Here is a 14,933-nt window from a genome sequence, read left to right as displayed (position 1 = left end):
ACCGGTTAAAGAGGATCACCTTCCAGAGGTGGTCCCAATATTCGGCGTATCGGCCGCAGAACCGAAACGTGCGACACTATTACCATTTGAAATTTTGCGGAAATTTTGGCTATAATGTGGCTCAAACCTGTTTTTCAAAAAACACTTGAAAAGAAACTTGTTCGATTATTAGAAGAATTGTGACAACTTCAACTCTATGACTTAAAAAGGCAATGGTTGTGGTACCATATCAAAACACCAAATTATTGCCTGAAAAGATTCGCGGGTCATTTTTGGTGACGTAAAAGGTTAGCCTGTGGCAATCGGAAAGCCCTGCAAACACACCCTCATCTAAGTTTGGCTTTAGCTGCTCATTTAAAAATATAGTCATCAAAAACGAAAGTCACGTGAACAACCCCCATTTGTTTTTTTTTATTTATTGAAATGTAATCAGCATGCCAGGGAAAAAAAAAATGAAACTTTGCGCAAAGTTTAAAGTTTAAAAAAAAATTCCGTGGAACGGAATTCAGAGGCCCACCTTAAATAATTGAAAATTTAGGGTAGCTCTTAAATCCTCGGGCATCACACAGATATTGTTTTTAAAACTTTGTCAGAGAGTATTTCATCTGGCTGGCTGATCACGTGAAAACTTTGTGCATAAAAAAATTGGGGTCACCGGGGGGGGAGTTTTCGTTTTTGTTTCCAGATAGGGGCAACATAAAGCCAAAATAATGGGATGTTTTGCAAAGGCTTTCTTGTTGCCGATGGTAACTTGTTACACAAGCCACACAAGATGACGCATCTTGTTCACGGCAATAATTGGTGTTTCACACGGTCTATAACATTGCCTGTTTACGTGATAAAGGGGTGGGTGTTTTAAGTGTCAATCCTTCTAATAATAGATAATTTCAAGTAAAGTGGTTATGGAAACTTGGTTTAGAGCCACCGTGAATGTGAAAGCATCCAATTGACTCAACTGGTTAAATTTTAGTCCTCACTTGGATTTTTTCTTTTTTGAATGTTTTCATAGTTTCCCAATTCAACAACTGAGCGGCGTGCAGAAACAGGGAGTGTTGGGGGGTAACACCCTTGAAACTGTGATCCAGTCCACTTTCCTTCGACAGATTTTTTTTCGCAAAGCGGGTAAAGCCTGCGTGATGGAAGTATTTCGTTTGGCTCAGCAAGAAAAAAAGCGACAAGTCGGAATACGTTCTGTCACGCAGGTCACGCGATTGAGGTTGAAGACACGAGCATGGAAACCCTGAATAGGTGAAGGAGTGAGTTGATCCCAGTTTCTAAGGAGGTACTGACTCAGAGAACCTTTTTTGTATTTCCGCCCATGCTACTAACTTTTTTTTATCCGTCTCAAAAAACAAAACGCCCGCGTGTTTACTGGAGTGACGGGATAGCAACATGAAGATGCATGGTTTTGTGGGATGGGTTTCCCCCCCCGCCGAGTTCCATTGTAAGGGTTTCAAACATCCCGTGTTTGGAATACGTAATGTCCTTGTCCAAGAATAGAACGTTTCATCAACGTTATATTCTCAATCATCTTTTGCATGTTTAGGTGTCATAATTTACCTTAATTCAAAACGCATTCCAAAACAAATTTTTTCAACTGTAGTTTCAAAATTTTGTAGGCGCAAAACTAAATTTATGTATAGGGCACAAACAATAATAAAGGTAAACTGTAAATAAGCGCTTTCTTTGACTTGGTGCCAAAGGAATAAAGCATCGATGACTTTTAAGAATCATTTGGCTTATGTCTTCATAGTGTTCGCTGTGTTGACAACAATTTGTAATGAACCGATAGCAAACTGCAAAATTTGTGATGTTGTCAAGGTACCGTTAATAACTAGACTAACTCGGTGGATTTTGTGATGACATTTAATAGCGATTTTCGAATAAGACCTACAATGCGTTGATGGCGATGACTATTTTTAAAACCGTGATGGGGAATCCCGCCACATTTGGCAAAACTTTGTAACGCAGTTTACCTACGACATAGTTAAATGTACATTTTAATCGGTAAAAGGGAAAAGAAATTATTCTTTAGAAATTATTCGCAATACGATTCGGTTTCTTCTTTTAAACACACCAATAAATTGTCCTAGCCTGAAGTCCTTATCTCTCGCACATGAAGGTAGAGTTTTTCCCAGAATATCCGTGAACTTCCTTTTCAAGGTGTCATATGACCGTTCTTTGCAAAAACCCCCCCCTTAATATCAATATCCATTCCTTCCTTGGTTGTTCACCTGAAGCGCTACCCACAGCTTTTTAAATTAAGCATGCATACATTCCATTGCCATCATTTCGCGAGTGGTGCTGTATGTGCTGTAACAAGCACACACGCTCGAGATACTTGCTTGCCGACCTGCACATTATTTTGATAGAAGACCCATTGTAGGGCGAAGGTAGGAAAATCTCTTGGTGGTTCTAAATTTTTTTGACCCTTTTATATATTCTGTTGAGCTGTGGGGCTGTTCACTTTTTCCGGTTGCAAATTGAAACTCTTCACTTTTAGAAAAATGAATAGTTCCACTGGGATAAAACTGACGGTCCAGGTTTCCACAAAACGTCTTTTTTTACCCAAACTCTCATGCTGCGATAAATGTTTGATGAGAAAAATTTTCTAACTGGATTCGAATTTGGTAGCCACTATAAACACGATAAGCATTAAGAACCTGGGAACAATGCTGTTTGCGCATTAACAATCGTGAACTTTTTGCTTATGTTTTATTAGTGTGTAATTTAGCATTTTCGCTGCAAAGAGTCTTTATTTGTTGAGTTTAAGACTTTTACGAAAGATTTTCTGATTTGCATTAACCATAAGGAGGAAACGCGTAATTTAGAGTTGTGCGTGAGACGAACGTGGTTTCAATGTCAATTCAAACAAACAGGTATGCATCACGATTTTGAATACCCGCTGTTCAAGGAATGAAACTCAATCCCACCAGCACAAGAAAGCAAAAATGTTTCTGTGTGGGAATAATAATGGGAAATGGATAATTGAATCGGGCTGATTTGTTCCAAGGCAGGTTTCCAAGTTCTCACGAACTTGAATAGCCTTGTCCAACGGCAAAACACTGAGGTTACTCCGAAAGCGCTAGTTTAGCGCGGGGTTAGCGCCAAGTTGAGCCTCTTTTACCTCTTTAATCGATCAAAAAGCTAAGGAAATGAAGATACTCCAAATGCTTTGTCGTAGTGTTCCGTTAAGTTCAGCTGAAATAGTGTCAGAACATAGTGGTATGAATTAACGAAAACCGTGAAAGTTCCAAGACTTTGTGTCACCGCAAAAATGGAATGAATCGTAGCAATGTCACCGCGAATGGCAATTTTTTGGTCAATTTACATCACGTGAGCCAGAAAGTGGCGTTCAATGGATTCACTACGCTAACTTGACTTCAGTACGTTAAATACAAATTGGGTAAAAAAGTTAACGGCCCTGGCTATGGGTTTGCCTAATAAGCATGGTTAGCCTAACCAGTATTAAATACATTCGTTTTGCTACATCAAAAAATTTAAGGTTTCTCTGAATTGGGACCTTAAAAATTTTTTTAAACCTAACTTTGTCCAATAGTTTTATCTCAGATTGCTAATTACTATTCTACAAACAAGAAAGTGGGGTTTCACTGAGTTCATTGTTGCGATATAAGCAAGTAAGACAAAATATTGAGTGTTTTTTGTGAGAGCTTTAATGTGTTTTCCATGGTAAACGAAAATTCCGTAAAACTAGTGGACGCATTTTGTATTGCAATAATTGGTGTTTCATATGGTATCATACCATTTGCATTGTTGGGCACAAGTGTTTAAGCGCCTTCTCAATAAGGTCTCTTTAAAAGTTGTGAAAACTGGTGTTACAGCCAACCTTTAAATCTATAAACATACAGTGAAATTTAAGTGATTTTCCTTTTTAGGTAATAACATTTTAAAGGAAAGTTTACAATGGCAAGGTTGGCATACAACTGAACTGCCCAGGGCTTCAACAGAAGCCCTGGTGCGCATGTGTTCGTCCAGAACCTGTTTCCGCAACTTTGCTGACATTGGGGGTCACAAAGTTACACTTTTTGTTGATTTTGGTAATACATCTCAGGCCTATTCCAAGACGAAATATGGAACACTCAATTTGTGGGATGCAACTGCAGGGCGTAGAAGTGCCTGACCCGCCGCGGTGAGGGAGCCAACCAATATGAGGTTAGTAAACAAGTAAAAGGTGAACGGTCAACTATTAGCACCGATTTGGTTCACAGTAATTTATTATCTTGTCATTGTTTAACCCTTTCAGTCCTGAAAGTGAGCCTTATCGAGTTTACTTTGTTTAAGGACGGTTTCCTACTAGTGTGTATGCGCAGAGGGTCTGCGCATCTCGAGATACTCGGTTTTCCTATCAGTGATACTCCTAATACAGGGATATTTTTGCCCTGTTTTAAACCTATCTGGAGAAAGCAGATCTTAGCAAGAAAAGAAAACTGGGGTTAAACCATGCATTTTTGAGAGATAATTAAGTCTTCCATTTGAAGAAGAACGCCATACATTGCTTTGTAATTTAAAAAAAGCTTTGTACAAATATTATTCATGAATGATCTTTGAAAAACGTGTGGTTACTCCCCAATTTACTTGGATTTCAATAACACGTGTTACGGTCACTACATTTCCTTTATAAACATGTAAAACCGGGCAAAAATACCTTTGAATTAGTAGGCAACCCTCCTTAATGCCAGATAATGTTACTCACCAATAGGGGCCACTTCAGGGCATGAAGGGGTTAACAACATCGAGGTGTACTCATAAAATTTATTAATTCCGCTATACTAGCCGTGGTACAGGCATCTCAACTTGTAAGCAGAAGGTCGTAGGTTTGACTACCACAATTAAGGAAACGCTTGGATTGGTTTTCAAGAATTCCCCGAGTCACCATCACCAATCATCAAACCATCTCTTTCAACTACTAATTATACTCAATAGCGACAATACACTATTTTGGCCTCCCACCAATGTGGCCCCGGTGCAATGCCCCGCCTTGGTGTTCATATGTGGGTTGAGCTTGTGCACCAAGAGGGTTTTCTTCAGGTACTCCCGTTTTCCCTTCTCCTCCAAAACCAAGTCTGATGACTTGAATTTCGTTGATTGTTAATTTCACTTACAGGTGTCCCCAATTAGTGTCTCCACCACTAGAAGATTAGACACTTAAATAAAGGTCCTTCACTTTCTTTCTTCAGAGTGCCCTGAATTCAACTTCAACCTTAACTGGTTACTGGCTTGTTTTTCAGCTGGGTTTTCTAAAGCTGTTAGGTTTCGAAACTGAAAGCTTCATTGCTCGTTTATAAACATGTGGACTCTTTAGTTCAAATTTCTACTGGACCAGGTATGGTTTGGAAAAGTATTGTTTTTGTTGCTGTCAACCACACACATGTGCCACTTACAGCTATCAGACTGTTAAACACAAGAACGCAACAAAGTAAACCAAACTCAGCCCCTTGAATCTCAAAGCTGAGTTGTAACAGGCTGGTACACAAAGTCAGACCCAGTCTAGTTTTGGGTGTGCTCACCTTGGAATTTGGCATACAAAAAATTATAAGGCGCTCAAGAAGCCTCCTTAGCCTTAATCTTTAAGCTAACTTGGTGATATATCGGGGCTAAAACGTCGTAAATACTTTTGGTTTACAAAACAGTTTTTTTCCCCTTCCCTCAATCTGAGGTCAGCAATCACAGTTTAAATCGTGGTTTCGACTTTTTGTACTTGCCCGATTGTAACGCATTATCCGATTCTGCTAGAGATGTGATGGCAGTGCAAAACAAACCCCTTGATTAGAATTTGAACTTTAGACTGCAAGTTTTATGAAGAAGGTGAAGTAACCAATATAATTGAGTCCTTCAGTTTTTCAATGTCACTTCACTGCTCTTCACAAGCAGGATTAAAGATGACCTGGTGTAATCATGATCATCAGAATCATATTTATCATTCTCTCCTCAATTTTTTTGTCAGTCTCTTTGGCTTCAACCTGTCCTTCTCTTACAGGTCACATAAAAAAAAAAACCAGGTTGGTTGTAGTCAAGCTTGTTTTCATGTCACAAAATAAAGATCACTTGGTTTAGTTGTCAAACATAAAAAAGTAGCCCATGTCTGTTTGGCAGATTAAGCTCGCTGGACTTCAAACATTTTTGAAAAAAGATCAAGCCCAAGGATGAAGATTGCTCAAGTTTTAGAGCAGAAGCAAAGGTTCTACTCACAATGAAGTTTTAGATCACCCTGGAGGTTTGGTGAAGTTTGTTGTCCCCTTCAGCAACAATCATGGCGAATACTTGGGTGGGTGACTGAAGAAGATTTTCAATATGATGCAAAACACAGAGTGTATCATTGTAAGTGCCTTAAACGCTGTTTTGTGATTATTCTTGAGAAATCATCTCTTGCATCATTGAATCCACAATGTTACCAGACAATGTTCAGATCAATAAGCATCTCTCAAACTTTTGTCAAATTTTACTATTTTTTGAACACAGGGTTGAGTATGTCATGACAGGCAGGTACAAAAGTTGGACCAGATCAACTCTGATTGCTCACCTCAGATCAACGTAAAAAAGGATAAGGCCTTGAGAAATCACCCTAGCCTTAATCTTTTTTTTTACTAACCCTGGTGAAATCGGGCAAAACGTCAAATAGTCCTCGGCTTCTAAAACCGTTTTTTCCTTGATCCAAGTTGATCCAGGCCGACTTTTGTACCTGCCGATTTCATGACCTTGTGCCTTTTCGAAGGCAAAACAGTCCTTTCGCTTGCTACCGGTATGAGGGGGTATTTCCCCAGGGCACACCTTCTGATCACCAATTCACAATGCTTCATTATTTATTGATAATTTATGTACACTTTGCATTCCATCACATTCTTGCACGTTAATATTTTAGATCTACTGTGGAATGAACTCATAGATCACAACCAACACATTAGGACAGAATTACGGATTCGCAAAACTCTAGACTCATTGATACCACATATGGATCCATGGGGCAGCAGAGACGTATTTTGCGGCAGACTAGAGAGACAACGGATAAAGTGGATGCCGCTTACAGCAAATGCAAGTGCAGAAGTTATTACCCTAGACAATGGAAAGAGCAAGTTCAGCTTGTACAGGTCAGTTGTCCTTTCATTTTTAAATTAAAATTTCGAATTTATTTTCTTTTTTACCATACATAAAATATTTTGTATCAATTAATCATTAGAATCATAAATATATTAACATAATAGTTGTGTCACTAGGGGCTAGCAACACAGCAGTTTGACACTGCACCTGTGCCAAACAGCTCAAAATTTTTTGCAAACCATTGTACAATGTATTTAATAATCCAAATAACACCACTCCTCCAAACTAGGATGAATAATGATGTTGCAGGGATGTCAAAAATAGCTGGCTGCTGGGCAAAAGGCACCACCCACCGACTTTATTGTCCATCAACAAGTCAGCTACTGGTATAATTAATTTAATTTTGGTTAAACGATTAATTGCTCAAAAGAGCAACCTATACATGCAATAACCATCTGTAATGAATACAATGCCACAAAGTCAAAAGATACCAAGTTAACAGTGACTCAGTGACTTTGTTGAAGGTGGCTTTCAACTAAGTAAATAGCCAACACTGATATTAATGGGTGTTTTACAATTAGATTTATACCAAAACAATGACCTCTGAGACAATGACTCTAAAACACAGAGATTTTTGTCCAACAAAAGACCGTTTTTCACAGTAATCAAGTCAATGATTAAAATTTCCATATGCCAAAAATTGACCAAAGTAGCCCAAGCTTCCAACTCCCAATTCACAACATTGGAACTTACAAGGATGTCCTTTTGGTGCACCAATCAGTTGACTTTTTTATTCCCGTTACTGTAAATTATATTCTTCAGACTCAGAGACATCCACCCAAGCGTTAACTTCTGGCCAGATTCTTGGGAGATGAAATGGTGGAGACGCATTTGTTTGTGATCCCATCTTGAGATCAACAAACTGTTGTGCCAGATTCTGGGCGACAGTTTTTGTGGCACCCTTAACAAATTTTGACCCGGTTTGTCTTACTATCATCTCTACCTAACAGAGATCTTCCACCTAAACTTTTGGACAAAGTTTGGCTGAAAAAAAAAAAAAAAAAAAAAAAACACTACACTTGCATGTACGTATGGGTTACATCCGTATTCTGTGTGCTGTTCCTATTTCTTCACAGTCATAATTGTACACTTGCATGGTCATGGAGAAAAGGCAGACTGAGTTTGTTTTTGGCCATCTTTCTTTTTTTTTCAGTTTTATGTACACAGATGTTATAAGTTCAGGCCTCACAATGGATTTTATTATAACATGTAAAAGCCACGAATTAAGAATACCATACATCACAGGTGTATAAGAATCTTTTTGTGGCTAATAACATAGATTCAGGAAGTTTTCAGTTTCACCTTTGCTCTTCAACATAAACTGAACAGCATAATGTCTTGTCTTGGAATACATAACAATCCGCTGTCACAAAGAGTCCCCCATTCTAGTCGCCCGAAGCCTCGGATCAACCCAAGGCTCTTGGAACCTCTTTGTAGGAGAACATGCGCCTTAGGGTTCTTTTAGCAAAAAAACTGGCTATTTGAACCTTATGGCACCTGCCTCACCGACGCCAAGCTCTCGTGCTACATTGAGTCCCCTAAAAACTCTTCTCCTCACTGAAAGATAAAGAGCTACATTTCACCGCAACTTGAGTTGGTTGAAAAATGGTTTGAGGATTAAATCAAAAATGGGACATCATGTGAACCCTCTCCCCCCTAAGAGTGACACTGTCTTCTACATTTTCCACTAACGACAATGATTTTACTCCTCACTGGGGGCCTCTTCAGGGATGAAAGGTTAATGCCAAATTGAGCATGCATCTCATTACTAGCATTTCTGAACACAAGTGCTTAAAATTAAGAGTGACTTAAATATTCTACATGCAGCCCATAATAGTGATGATGATGATGGCATTCTTTGGCCAGTGGAGACTTTATGGTCGATGTTACACTCTTGCTAACACTGACGTAATACTCTTCAATGGTGCTGCAATCATGGCAGGGATTCTTTTTCTTTGGTATGCAACTATGGGGAGTACTTCAAAGGGCATATTTTCAATGGGGTACAGTAAATTGCTTCTTAAAAAAAAAAAAACAAGATAAATAATTATTATCCGATATATAGAGGATATTACATTTCCCGCGCGGGGATACGAATTGTCTTATCTTTCGAGTGCTGAAAGTATCTCTCACGAGTGATCGAAGCGAACGAGTGAGAGCTACTTTCAGCACGAGAAGATAAAATTTCGTGATCCCAAGCGGCCATGTAATGTTCTGTTTATATATAGATCTTGATGAAATTCCTAGATTTAAAACAACTTGTTTTATTCAGTTTGTCGAAATGATGAAAAAGTGGTCACCAACCGTTAAACCACGCATGTTGTGTAACATGAAAACAAGATATGAAAGTTATGAAAAACAAATCATGATATGTCAAATTTGTGCAATAAAAAATGTTAATGTAGTAGAGAAGAATTATATTAAAGCACAAAAGCATCTTACAATGAAGAGAAAGCTCGCGTTTTATTGTCTAATCGTGTTGGTACCATGACAACACCTAGATCCTCACATGTGAAAGGTAACAATGATACGTTCAAAATGGGCGGTGGAAGATATGATTTTTTTAGTAAAAGGAGAAATCCTGGTATTTCATCAATATCTATATAATACAAATTGAATATTTCCTTCCATTTTCAGTTCCTTCATGACATGTCCCTTGTTTGTTATCTACATCATCGCAACGGTAACATTTCAGATGGCAGTCAAGAACGCTTTGAGTAATTTCAGCTGTACAGAGTGCTGGAAATCACACCGAACCATACAGCCGTGTACTATACTTCATTCTTTCAAGATTATAGAGTGGTACTTTTCAACCCAGCTTTGTGGGTCCTTGTTGTGTTGCTTTCTGGCAAGCTCTCAGTCACATCTTTGAACGTAAGTATTGATTGAGTTCAACTGAATTAAGTGCTTCATACATTTAATTTTATAATATCTACCAACCTTTTAGAGTGTAAGCTAAGTACCAACGTCAATCCATAGTCGAATACAAACTTAAAAGCATATTAAATCCTGTTGTAATCCCGGATTATCTGACCCTGATATTACAAGCTTTGGACGAAAAAACCCAAAAATTTTCAATTTTTAAATTTTTAAATTATATTTATTAAAGGAAGTCCACAATTTTATTGAAATACCCATTCTTTCCTGAAGGATGTTTTCTGCAGCCTTTTACCATTATTGTTAGTAAATTTGAGTGACTTGTGCTAAACAGTAGTCATCTGACATGAATGTTCCTAAGACAAACTGACAAATTGTCCCACACCCAAACTTCCAACCACGTGTTAATCATACCGCACACTGGATGAGTTGTGGAGACATGTTTCAAGAAATATGGCTATGGAAAGGCCTTTGTGATCTCTTTTGCACAAGCCATATTGGGCACCATTGATGATGTAATTTCTTCAATACAACATGAAACCTAATTGTACCATCTACTATATCCACTTTTCACACAAAACAATAATAAGTATTATTATTTATATTTCTTACTGTATAATCTGAACGGTGGAAAGAGTGTTAATAAGTCTTGAAACGGCCATTGCCTTATCAGCCACTAATTAAGCAGCAGTGGAATGAAAATAGAGAACTTTTGAAATACAATTGATAACCCAACTCAACGGCATTTAAACTTTTTCAAAAGTCAGCTTGATTTTCATCTTCAAGTGACAACTGTAATGGCTGGTTGATTCTACTGGTTACCCTCATTTTTGAATTCAGTATTTTTGGAGAATGATCAAGTGGCTTAAAAGAACAACGCCATGTCATAGGGAAATATCGTTCAAGTCGTGCTACCTTGCAAAGATCAGAGATCTAAAGACTTGGTTTCGTAACCAGCTTAAAAATCTTAAGCGACAACAATCGTGTGATATACAGATTATATTCGGCAACACTCAACTGGGTCATCTCCATCACTGAATCGAAGAACCAGAGCCTCTGCCATTTGGGCACATGTGAAAGGTTGCCATAAATTTCAAGCCCCGAGCTTTTGACACTGTTCTCTGTTTTTAAAAGAAATGTCAGGGAAAGCTTGACTGTCTCATCCACAAATGATTTTTCATCCATGCGAGGAAGCCAATGTTGAACACACAATCAGACTCAAATTCCTGTGAGAGTATTTGTTTAGAACATTCCGGAATAAGAATACATCAGTGGATTAATTTTAAACGGCAATTTCCTTGTGTGTTGACGCAACAAGGCATGAATCAACATAGCAGGGTAGACTCGGAAAAAATATCCGAGTCGCAGATGTGACTCTGATATTTTTCCGAGTCTACATTTCTCCTTACATTTAATTTATATCATTGTTGATTGTTTCATATTGTCACACAATCTTCGTGTAAAACGAAGGATTTCTAATCTCGTTTCCATGTATTCCTATTCCAGAATTACGGTCAATCAAACGCACTCATTAATCGCGTGCACACTAATTCCACTGACTAACGTTATAAACAAACTTCATGTAATATCGCTTGATTTTTTGTACTTCAAGTGAATTGAAAGCCTGAATTCAGGGTCATGTTCAAAATTCTAAGCATTTTTTTTTTTTTTTCCGGTTTTGTGCACCAGGCTTCTAGCATCAGCAAGACTTCCTTCGCCCTAACTGCTCGCTTCGGGTCTGCTACACGTTGGGTTGGGCTATCAACCAAAACAATGGGAATTGCTTCAGTTTATTGGTCAAAAGGGTCCCTTCAATATGGTAACCAGGTTTTTGTTTTGCTGTACAACACATGAATCACAGAAAAAGAAAAGTGTCTTTACAACTTCCATGTCCACGGCATGCAGCTAAATGGCACTCATTTAAAAAAAAAAAAACTGGAAAGAACTTGTGCCACTGTTTTCCTGTCAATTCTTCACAGGCAAAAGCCTTTGCACCTGTATGTTAATGTGTAATGGTAGTTGTAGCAGAATCCCAACACATGACCAACAAAATTGATATAAATTCAATGGATATCAAAGAACGTTACTGTTACCAAACAAGGACTGTATAATGTACAATCATGTAGTTCGCAGGGATATAATCTGAATTTCCTATGGAGCTGTATAATGCATCATTGTTGTACTAACCGTATGTCCAAATCGAATACAGTAACACCTTAAGTGAGCAGCCCCCCTAAGTTTGGGTGTGTCTGTTTGACTACAACTTTCAGACGTTTAAGTGTCCATATTATTTTTCTGGAAGCCTGTTCTCCTCACCACAAAGCATCTACAAGTAAAGACTTACTCATGTTTCTTGTGATCTGACCAGGGAGACCCTGCACTGGACTAAACTTGCACTGGAGTGGCAGAATAATCTCCCAGAATACTCTGTATATAAACCATGTAAGTTGTTTCTGTCACTTGCTGTAAATCATCATCATCATCATCATCGTACCTTAGACTAAACCTTTGTGGCAGAATTTCCTGACGAAGGCTTGGTCTTGAACATCTTAGGTTTTTATTTCCTCTCTTTTAGTGTCTGTTCTTGCATCTCATGGAAGGCCACTGCTAGTTCTCACATCCAAACCACAGATGGCATTACTTTCAATCACAGGACAAGCTATAAATCATTTTCCCCCCCTTTTTTTTCCCCGCCATCTTCAATGTCCGCAAAAGTTTTTCTGGCCAAAAACTGGAATCATGAAGACAATCATTGCTTACCACATTGGTAAGACGGGGACTAACAAAATCTTGAAAGAGGCAAAACCACCGCTCTCACTTCAAAGCCTTGTGACCTCAATCTTTACACTTGACAATTGTTCCCTTTCATTCTGTTGCCTTGCTGAAACTACACTTGAGGAAATGGAGGACAATCTTACAGACCTATCACCATGACCTGCTGAATGACCCTCCTAAAAAACTCAACAATCATTGTCGATGACTGGCTCGAACACTTCAGTGTTGTCAGGCAACTGGCGCCATTATGGTGTTGCAAAGTAGGAGCTACAAGTTCATGCATCCGGTCCAGTTCCCGCAACCAACCACCAAAATGAACAAGCTGAATGTGACGACAGTCGAATGGAAAGAGACTTTTCCAATGAAACATCACAGCATTTTTTCCGCAGTTTCTTTTTCTGAATGAAGTTGCGTTTCCATCTGTGGTTGATGGAAGATGAAGCTGATTGAAAGAAGGGCACGATCTGCTGCTGTGAAAATGAGGTATAGAGATGACCTATTGGGAGGCTGGTCATGAGGCCAGACACAGGACCAGATCAGAAACACCCTAGGTTTTTGACAAGGTTGCATTAGTGATGTCACAAGCTCTAATGTGAAGGTGTTCTAAAAATAAACAGATTGGAGCATAGCTTGGGTTCAACAAGCGTCCAAGCTTAGAGGGATGGATAGGTTATCAACTTGCAGTGTGCATTGGTAAAAGTGAAGAACAGTTTCCCAAAAGATACTGTCGGCAGACTGTTGGCCATTTGTTGGTTGTTTGATGGTCAACAGTTTTTGTTATGTTGCAGATTGAAGTGTCGGCCGACCGTCGCCGTCTGTTGGTGACCTGTCGGTGACCTGTCGGCAAAGTGGCGGTAAATCGTGTACTGAAATGATCGCAAACACTTACCGGGGTACTTATTTATCGCTTCAACAACTACGTCGAAAGGGAAAAATTAATTGCAAAAAGATACTTTGCCCTGTACTCTCAATAGTTAGTACCGCTATTGAGTACCTTACTTGCGTTGGCTAGCGAAACATGCCATTATTGGTTTGATTTCATTCGTCCAACATATTGAAAACTTTTGCTTTCCATATAATGAAGTATTGCAAACAATGGTTTCCCAATGGTACATACGGTCTAGAGATGGATGCCTATTTGCTGCTTTCAACTTTTCGTGCTTTGGGTTAATTTTTGGCTTCATTAACACTGTCGGGCCGGCTGTCAGTAATGTGCTGGTATAATGTTGGCCGACAGTTGGCTGACAGGTTAGCAACAGCCGAACATGGGAGCTATTGTTCACTTTTACCCTGCGCATCAGTAGTACTTCTCTACTGAAACCTTTGATGCAAAAAGAGGCTAGAATGTAGGTGCGATAGTGCAGCATCAGTGTGTGCTTTTAATAAGAAGTGTTTTATCTTTTGTTTTCAGAAGTTACTACACTCTTTTGAGTGGGCACACACTTAATGTTCCCCAACACAAAATAATTTTTTAATGAAGTGTGCTCCAGGGTATCATTAAGCATGTCAAAACCAACAAAATTATTATTTCTATTCTTGGTTTTCACGTGATGCCATAAAAACTAAAAAATATGTAATTATCAATCCTTTTGAGATTTTAGTTTCGTTGGTTATTAGAACAGCTGAAGACTTGTCCTTTCACAAATTTTCAGTTTGATAGGGTTTTTCGTCTTGTGATAAACAAGGTTGAATTTCTAAGCTTTTGTGTGACACAATATTAAAATTGCGGTCGAGAATGCTATCACGTACCGGTAGTTTAAAAAGTGACTTATCCGCTGAGATTTTGCAATCTGAACAGTCCTTGTATGAGAATAAGTACTCACACACGATGTTTATGAGCCCTCAGAAGATGACTACTGGCTTTTTATAGCAAAACTCGATGAAATATGTTTTTGTCATCTTCCGGCCACCATATTTGTGTCCTTGAAAGGAACACAAACATGGCATCTCCATACAAAGCTTTATAAATTTGAGTAAAATATTTTCTTCGCATATCTCCCGCACAAAACATCGCACAGACCTGAACCTTTGTGAGACTGTTTGAATATTCATCTTCTTTTATCTCTTTGATTCTTGACTTTATTTGTTGAATGGTTTTGATGATGGTGTGACAGTGAAAAGCAGCAATTGTTTTAAAGTAGACGTGTCATGAGTATGACTTTAGC

General features: G+C 38.6%; 2 pseudogenes; both read left to right on the top strand.

Annotated features, from left to right (window-relative positions):
• Positions 1–3,155: 3,155 nt before the first annotated feature.
• Positions 3,156–7,255, top strand: LOC138054177 (uncharacterized; annotated as a pseudogene).
• A 412-nt stretch (positions 7,256–7,667) lies between these two features.
• Positions 7,668–10,001, top strand: LOC138054176 (uncharacterized; annotated as a pseudogene).
• The last annotated feature ends 4,932 nt before the right edge of the window (positions 10,002–14,933 follow it).

This window comes from Montipora capricornis, chromosome 6 (genome assembly GCF_036669925.1).
Source record: "Montipora capricornis isolate CH-2021 chromosome 6, ASM3666992v2, whole genome shotgun sequence".
Classification (NCBI taxonomy): domain Eukaryota; kingdom Metazoa; phylum Cnidaria; class Anthozoa; order Scleractinia; family Acroporidae; genus Montipora; species Montipora capricornis.
This window is presented reverse-complemented; position numbering and strand designations above follow the sequence as displayed.